The following is an 8,849-nucleotide window of genomic DNA, read 5'->3' as shown; positions in this document are numbered from 1 at the left end:
GCTTATATTTTCAGATGCACTTCGCCTCATGCATTTCAATGTCTGTTTCCCCCAAATCTCTGCTTCTGTAGAACACAGGATGCCTATCTTTTTTTTCATATTAGCTTTAGGATGTGGGAAAGTAGGTGGAGATGCTTTCTTTAAGATTCTGACTCTCATTGGAGTGGACACCCAACCTTCTCATGAATGTATTTGGAGGAATGTGCCAATTTTTAAGATAAATGATGATTGCTTAGCGCTGCTAAGAAAAATGGAATTGCCACACCGGCCTCGGCATCACTACGTAGATGAAGCTCATAGAGTGGCAACGCACTGATGTTGAAAATACCCACTCTATTGAAGGGCGATCAAGGTTACGAGTTCAAAATGAATGCGGATTTCAGAAGGGAGCAGAAGTCCTGGCTTAGGGAGAGGGATCAGGCCACTATGGGGTTGGAGAACAGCAGTCCGAGGGGACAATGTGAGCAGCTGGTTCGTGTGGGCTCTGCTAGCCCTTCAGGATGTCAGGACACCCCACGGGGTGTGAAGTTTGGGGACTCACAGGCAGACTGGCCCCAGCTCAGGGCATTGAGAGGCAGCAACAAATGGACTCCAGCCCTGACCAAAGTATCCATCATTCCATGGGCCGGATGTCTGGGAACAAAGTGATTCTAATCACAGCATCCGTGTGTTTTACTTTTTCTTTTTTAAATGTATGAGGACGTTGGGGGGTTGCTGGAGCACCATCTTGTTTTTATGCCTGGAGCCTTCAAGAAGAATGTCTGTGGGTGGTACGCATGTGGGGTGAGGACGCGCAAGGCCCTGGAGACACTGAGACGCCCGGATATGCCGTGCTGCGGGGGGTGGTCAGGGAGGCCCAGTAAGGTGGATGGATTTTGCATAGAAAGCATCATAATCCACTTCACCATTGTCCAGAGGTAGATTATCCAATTTGTGGCTTCCCCAAATCTATTTCTTCTCCCATTGCACTCTTTGGCCACTGCCCTGTTCATTAACACCTCTGCTAGTGGAATGGGGAATTGGGAGAAGGCAGTTGATTTATATTTCAGCAGCCTCCTTGGCTCAGGGGGCAAAAGCACTGTGCTAATGAAGCCGAGGTCAAAGGTAGGAGCCCCAGGTGGGCCAGTTAGCCAGGCCGCTGTGGCGGGCCTCAGAATAGAGCCCCAGCCTGGCCCACTGGTCTGCATGTGTATTTCTGCTGGTGGAGAATGGTGGGGAGGCTCCGGCATAAATCTGTTCAGGCCATTGGAAAAATAACCCCATCCTGGGGGCAGGTGCTTCGGTGGAGCAGGTTGGGGTGGTTGGGTGTGATTTGTAGAAATCATGTATTTTCAATCACCACAGATGATTTGGGCTCTGTGGTCAGTAGATCTTTCTAAAGAGTTTCAATATTTAATAAGCTGTGTGTGCAGCGTGTATCAACCAGGAAGGCCTGATTGCTTTCTCTCTCTGCCATTAACTTATTTCAAAATGACCCTGCCCTTTGCACTGGGCTGGATGCGATTTCATTCAGGGAGACAGAGTCCACGTTTTTATATTTATGCATCTTTTTATTAAGAAGAATGTATTTATTAAGCAGATCCCATGCAGCCTGCATTCTACACAAATTAAGGCCTCACAATGGAGAATTAGCGAATTCTGCAGAACAGCTACATTGGCAACCTTTCCAGCATTTTAAATAGGGTGAGTCTTATCAGCAAAATATAGATTCAGTCGATAAGCTTGGGATTGCAACGACCCCAATATGGAAGACCCAATATTTCTGAGTTTGGGCAATAGAGAAATGCTTGGCAGTTTGAGGCCAGGTTTACACAAGTTGTATCAAAGCCCAGTGGCCAAGTCTCTGATGGCCAGGTGGTGTTTGCACACACGGAAAGATTTGGCAGGAAAACAGCACGAGACAGGTTGAATGCAGTCAAGTACCTGGGTGTTTAAAAAATGATCAGTAGCTCTTTGCCCCAACGTATTTTGTGTGGAGAGACACTTATAAGATGAGCTGTTCCCTGAAAATGTCTCCCCGCCTCCCCCCCCAGCAGTTGAATGATACTACGATTAGGTCTTGCTTGTTCCAACTACAAATAAAGCAGCTGTGTTTCTTCATCCACTGGCCACAAATACGACTGTTGTAGAGTCCATAGGGATAATGGGTGTTCCCAAGACATCCAAGGGTCAGGTGGGCCTGGCTCAATGATGTGCAAAGGTCTCAAGACTCTATCTGTTCTTAAAGATCCTAGAAAGGGTGATTTGAACATTTCATATTCAGGTGGAGAACCCGAGCTGAGCCGAGAGACATAGAGTCATCACTCAGTTTTACCAAATCGTGGCTCAGTGTTGAGCCGTAGGGGGTGGGAGTGGGGTCCACCGTTTGGACCTGTTGGATGAGGTAGGGAAGGAAGAGTCAGGGGGTTGACAGACCAGGGGCAGCAATCTCGGAGACTGAGGATGAGCTGTGTGAGGAAGTGATGTGCGTGGACCACGCGTGCCATAGAAGTACCGAGTGCAGTTGGTGTTCAACTGGGGCCTGTGCCGTGCTGAGGCCTACACTACTGCATGCTCCGAAGCTTATGGGGTTAGCTGGGTGGCAGCTTCCCCACCCTCCTGATACAGGCAGTCTCCTTTGTGTCTGTGCCGAGCACAGCTCTGAGCTGCCTGAACGACCTCCAGCCTTGGAAAGGGGGGCTGGTCACCTCTAAAGCCGACCGAGGAGAGGCGTCCAGGGGTCCAGGATTTAGCAAGTGCACCTCTTCAGACCAAATGATGCTCCATTTTCCTTCCAGAAAACCCAGGAAGTAACTGGGTACCAGCCAACAGACACACACACACACACACACACACACACACACGTACACGCACTCGGCTCTACTCCTTCCCCCTCTGTGAATTTTGGATCACAGATCAAGCCTGCAGCAATCCGAGGGTCGGACGAGGGACAGGGACATGTCTTTCTTCGGGAATGTTTATAGTTCAAAGGCTCACAAAGGAACATGTAACACAGACTCCGTTGTGAGAGGCAAGGGGGACGGGTCATTTTTTTCCTCCTGAAGGGGGAAAATGCAACCAAACCTCCGACAGGATTTTCATTTTTCTTTTCATAGACATTTTGTTTTTTCATTAATTTTTTCCTCCAGGGAGGCAGCAAGAGTGGGCAAAGGGAGATGTGTGGGGAAATAGCCTTGCTGAGATTAAACAAATCTCTGTCGCCGTGTGTCCATCTGCCCGTCCATCTGTGAATAACCTGTAATTATTAATAATATGAGTGATGTCATGAACATTCTGGCAGGAATGCGGAGCCCCAGAGACCACTCTGGAACCAGTGAGCGCAGGACAAAGCCGGGGAATGATCAGCCGTGTTTGCACTGGAGCCGCGGATAAATCTGGCGAGCTGGCTCGCGCCCTCTCGGCAGTAGGACGGGAGCATATTGGATTTTCTCATAAACTTCCAATGAGATCAGATTGGCGGCATCTCAAAGGAACACCTCTTATATAAAAAAAGGTTGAGTACATAATCCAGCAAAAAATGTCATTAAAAGGACACATGGTGCTGAGTGGGGCAACCTTAAATTCACTGAGAACTGAGCGTTTTGAGACAGCACAGGAGAGAGGCACCCGGGAAGATGACAAAGGCCGGGAGGGGATATTAGAGACACCCCCCGTTTCCCATTGAAATGCCCATGAAATCATCTAGGGGGTCGAAAAGGAAAGAAAGAAAAAACTGTTCTCAATAAGAGCACCCCCTAACGAAGCTAGAATTCCAGAATATTCCAGAAAGACTTGTAAGATATTCCACACCAGGGGCCGAGCGGAAGACTCGGCACAGGGCCGGGCAACACCCGGGGCCGTGGCTTGGGAAGTCTCTGACCGGGGCAGCTGTGGCCCCGGCGAGGGCAAAGGGCCGGCCACCCGCTGCGGGGGGCCTTTGGTCACGGGTAGGGCCCCAGCAACCAGCCCCCAGTGTGGCTTCCGCGTGGGCCCCCCCCCCGCCCCTTAAATGAGGCTAAGCAAAACGGGGTTCTGTTGGTGCTTTTCCCTGACGGCTGCCTGGCTCCCAGAACGGGAGCATGAGGGCAGGTGCTCCAGAAAAGCTTACTGCGTGAATCACCCCGAGAGTAAGGGGGCCCCAGGGGGCTTGGGTACGCATCTGCACCTGGCCCAAGTGTCCAGCCCAGCTCTGGGGGCTGCTGGCCAGGGCCTGGCTGTGGGTGTGCTGGGGTTAGGGAAGGAGACGCACTGCTCCTGGGCCATACGAACATCACACGGGGTCCTTTTGTCAGGCCACAGAACCGCCTGGAACCGTTCCTTCGACAGTGTCACCCCCTTCCTGCACCATGAAGGCTGTCCTTGGCAGTTCCCCATGTTGTTAACTGAGCAACCGGAGACTTCGCAGCTGCCTCCCAGACGGCCCACTCTCTTACGTATTGGAAAGAACAGTTGATCCCGTTTCAAAACTTCCTTTGTTTCAAAGAAAGAGGGAAAAAAACCCAAACAAACAGACAACCCAGAAAAACCACAAAGGCTAATCTCACTCTGGATTGACCTCCCACGAGCCACGGAAGAGGATTTCGGCAAAGGGCTTTGAGCCACTCGCGGGAAGGTAGGAGAGGGTGTCGTGGCTCTGACGCAAAACCAGAGGACGCTGAATTTTGCCAGTGAAGTCCGAACTTTCCTGGGAACACGGGGGTTTGGAGGGATGCTGGAAAACCGCAGACATCCCCAAAATAGACTCGTGACCGTGATGACAATGAGACTGTCACTGACTAGATACGGGAGCGGCCAGCTTTCGTGGGGCGGCTCCTGTTTGCCAGGCACCTCATGTGATGCTTACCGCAACCCCGCCAGGCAAATGTCATCATTGCCGTGACCTTATAGACGAGAACACCGGGGTTTAGAGAGATGATGTAAACCGCCAGTGTCACAAAGCTGGGGCGCGGCGGCGCGGGGTCGGAACCCGGGTCATTCTAAAAACTTGAAGCTGGGGCGCTGCCCCTGGAGTGGGCGCCGCATTAACAGAGGCTGACACGTGAGCGACGAGACCCAGGCGTGGAGCTCTCGGGCCCTTGGCGAGCCCACGGAGGAGAACCCGTCATCAGGAGGACCCGTTAGGGTTTAGGGAAATAAACTCAGCGAGAGAAAATCAACACCGGGGAGCTCCGAATAAAAGAAATGAAATCCAGGATTGGAACAGGGAGAGTGATGATCCAGGGAGGTCGAGCAGAAAGTACCACCAGGGCTCGGGGTTCCTGCTGGGATCCCCGATTCGGGGTCTGGCGGTCTGGGCCCTTCTGTTCCACGCAGGACGCTCCCTCCCCCGCCGGAGCCGCCCCACCTCCTGCCCGGCGCTTCCGAGCCCCCCGCCTTCCTACTCCTGACAGCGCCGTCCCGCAGGGGTGTCTGCCCTCCTCCGGGTCCTCGGCTGCCCCAGAACGGGCCACCTGGTGGCCCCAGGCCGTCTGCAGGCTCCACTTGCCAGCCGAGGTCATGCTCAGGAGTGGGCGCCGGCCAAGGAGTCCCCCCGTGCACCCCAGGCTCCTGCCCAGGAGGCTCGAGGAGCATTTTCTCTCGAGTGGCCCATTGTGCCCGGATGCCAGGCCCAAGCTTGTAGCCTAAGCACGAAGCCCACCGCCAAGGGAAGGGTGGGTGCCCAGGGGGTGGCCGGGGTGGGGGTGGAGGAGAGGAGTCTGGGAACAGCTGCCCGCTCCTGACCTGTCGCTACTGGGATGAACACACTTCTTGGCTTGTTTAAGCCGCCTGAGTTTGGCGGCAGGTCTGCCAAAAAAACGTCCTCACTGCCTCATTTCTGACTCCGCAGTTGTTGGATTGTCCCATGGGCTGGTCGCTGTGGCGCAAATGCAAATTTGATCACCATCCGACCCCACGTCCAATGTGACCCCGCCTCCTAGCCAGGCCCGCGCCCCGGTGCTCGGGGATCCGGGCTACACCAAATCTTGTTTGCTTCGGTTTTGAACCCCTGAGCTTTTGCAAAGGTCCCCACTCTTGGAAGCCCTCTCCAGGCTCACGGCAGCCTCTCACATACTCCAGGTGACCCCCACTTGTATGTCCAAAGATCAAGAGCCCTTCTCGGCGAGTCTCCCTACAGTCTTGCTTCCGTAAGTTGGGTCCCCAGCCAGCTCCCTCCCTGCACCACCCGCGTGCCTGGCCCTTCCTCCTCTACGGCGGTGGTCAAGCCTCACGATGTTTCCCTGGCTGACCCCTGGCAGGCCCCCAGCTTCTTGAAAGAGGAGCCGTGTTTGATTCCCCGGACTTCAGTGACACTTTGCAGAGAGCCCTGCGTGGGGGGACAAGGACTTGCGAGCCACAGGTCGGATTATAGTCCGTTATGGTAACATTCTTAAATTGCCAGGAACAAAAAAAGGATTTCTCTAAGCTCTTCAAAAGAAAAATGGAACTCCGTTCAGAGGAAGTGAAAATCAAGGTAGCTTCAAGCTCTCCAGCTGCAACAAAGCAGGAGGAGAGTGGAACAAAGGTTTGGTCGTCCTTGAGGAAGGATGTTAGCTGGAGAGGTTGGCTAGGCCGTGGCAGTAGACCTCGACCTAGGGCGGCATAACGATGGAAGCTTGCTCTGTGGCAGTCCCGGGGGCTGGGAGGCCACGATCAAGGCGTCCCCGGGCTTGGTTTCTCCCGTGGCCCCTCTCCTTGGCTTGCCGAGGGTCTTTCCTCTGTGCACTCGCTTTCTTGTCATCTGAGTGTCCACACTTCCTCTCCTCAAGAGGCCACCGGATCAGGGCCCACTGTGTCCAAATACAGAACCATATTGAGGTGCTCGGAGTTAGGGCTTCAACACAGGAGCTCTGGGGACACAGTGCGGTCCGTGACGTAAACCCCACTCTCATTCTCTCGCGGGAACAACAGAAAAACCCTATAGGACCCTGCCTTTTTCCAGAGCTTGCCTTTCCAGAACGTGCCTTTTTCTTGGGAGATCACAGGAAGGCTTTTATTATGCACCTGAAATAAAGAAATCTTGAATAAAAATATAATTGCAGGGACACACCTTTGCCGACCGCTGAAACTACCGATTTAAGAGACGCATAAACCTATTGGCGGGAGCCAGGCAGCTGTGGGTAGAGCCGGAGCAGGTGGGGCCACGGGGGCTGGTGGGGTTACCCAGGTGCGTGACCTACGGGCAATACCCAGAACAGTGGAAGAGCCCTCAGTGACGTCTGCTTCCTTTCTTCTCTCCCCGCTCATCCAATGCATCAACCGATCGCTGGCAGGGCTCTGACCACACTTCACCGTCTGCTGCTGCCACCAGGACTGCGGTCACAGACTTCTGCCTGGTAAGAAGACTTCCCTCTTCTATTCCAGCTCTTCTCTGGAAGAGAGCGAGCTCACTGGCTTGGCCAGCTGCCTTCTCTCAGCTCCAGCCCTACTCATTTCCTTGTTGATCCTTAACAAGCCGCACATGCCCCAGGGCCTTTGCCCTGGCTGCCCCTTCCGCCTGACAGTCTCCACACCAGCTATCTGTGTGGCTTATTCCCTTTCTTTATTCCAGTCTTGGTTCAAATGAGGGCTTGACCCACCAGCTTCCCCAGCTACAGCCGAACACAGCCCTCGCTCCTGCTCTGCTTTTCTCCATGGTGCTCACTGCCATCCGTCCAGCTCCTCTGCACCTGTCTTCCTCTGCTAGAATTTCACGGCTCAGACGAGGACTTTTGTTGTCTTGCAAGAAGAGTGGATGCAGGTGACGAAGGTGGAGAACACCACCTGTCCGTCGTCCTCCATCAGAGAAGACAAAAGGACAGGGTGATGTGATGCTAATAAATCCTGTAGCTTTTAAGTGGTTTGAATATGTATGTAGGAGATCTTAAGATCACAGTAGTGTTAAGGATGGAATGTTGTCTTCCAAATAAGTTCTAAGTGTTAGATCCAGGCAGATCATAGTCCGAGTGCGTCAAAACCCATCAGGGATGAAGCTTCTCTAAACGATAATGGCAACAGACTATGTTCACGGGGTTTTAAGTTCACCTACCAAAGAATTCAAGTCTCTGGTTGATGAAAAACTAAAACTGTACAACATGTTGCTTACTAGACATCCATCGACACAAAAAGGAAGGATTAAAAACAGAAGGAAAACAGATAAGGCATACCTAATTTACAAAATTAGATAAAAGGTCAATTGATTTTGATAAAAATATTAAGACTAATGAATACATGACATTAATTAAACTTTTTGTATAGGGTCAAATAATATAGCATCAAGGCATCTTAAAATCTACTGAAAAGAACAGTGAAGATGGTTGGATAATAATTTTAAAAACCCCATAATAATTATAAGGAGAGACATTAATTCAAGAAACACAAATAAAATGAGGGCAGGGGGAAAGTTGTTAGTATAAATTAAAAAAAAAAAAGCAAACAGGCATATGTAGGACTCTTGCCAAGCAGGAATTACTCATCTCTGTGAAAAATTTTCTGTAACAAGGGAAGATATAAATAAAAATGATAAAATCTTCCAATTAAAAGATTACCCTTTGATCCAAATACAAAAGCAAATGGACACTAAACAAAGCCCCGAAGAAAATCTAAATGAACTTCAAAGAGCGGAAGCTTTCAGAGGCTTCATTCCTTAGTAGGCAGAGGAAAAAAAAAAATGCACAGAAATTATAGAAATGAGAAATACAACCAAGCACTAGTGCTTTCAAAATAAGGGCACGACCAATAACATGCACGCATCGGTGCAAATCTAAAGTCAGAGCAGAAAGTCCGTATAAAGTGAGTTAGAAGTGAAAAGGGGATAAATGATAATAATGGCTTTTGGGGGCTTCTCTGCTCAGTTGTCTCTTTCCAGGTTTGCAGTGGGGGTCCCCGCCTGTGGGGAGCAAAGATGCGTGTGC

At 51.3% G+C, this 8,849-nt stretch overlaps 1 long non-coding RNA gene across 1 annotated transcript; it reads left to right on the top strand.

The window, feature by feature from the left end:
• The first annotated feature begins 6,296 nt into the window (after nt 1-6,296).
• Nucleotides 6,297-7,916, top strand: LOC121480989. Its single transcript, XR_005985176.1, has 3 exons — nt 6,297-6,430; nt 7,230-7,292; nt 7,508-7,916. It is a non-coding gene; the product is annotated as an uncharacterized LOC121480989 (long non-coding RNA).
• The last annotated feature ends 933 nt before the right edge of the window (nt 7,917-8,849 follow it).

This window comes from Vulpes lagopus, chromosome 2 (assembly GCF_018345385.1).
Source record: "Vulpes lagopus strain Blue_001 chromosome 2, ASM1834538v1, whole genome shotgun sequence".
NCBI classification, from domain to species: Eukaryota; Metazoa; Chordata; class Mammalia; order Carnivora; family Canidae; genus Vulpes; species Vulpes lagopus.
This window is presented reverse-complemented; position numbering and strand designations above follow the sequence as displayed.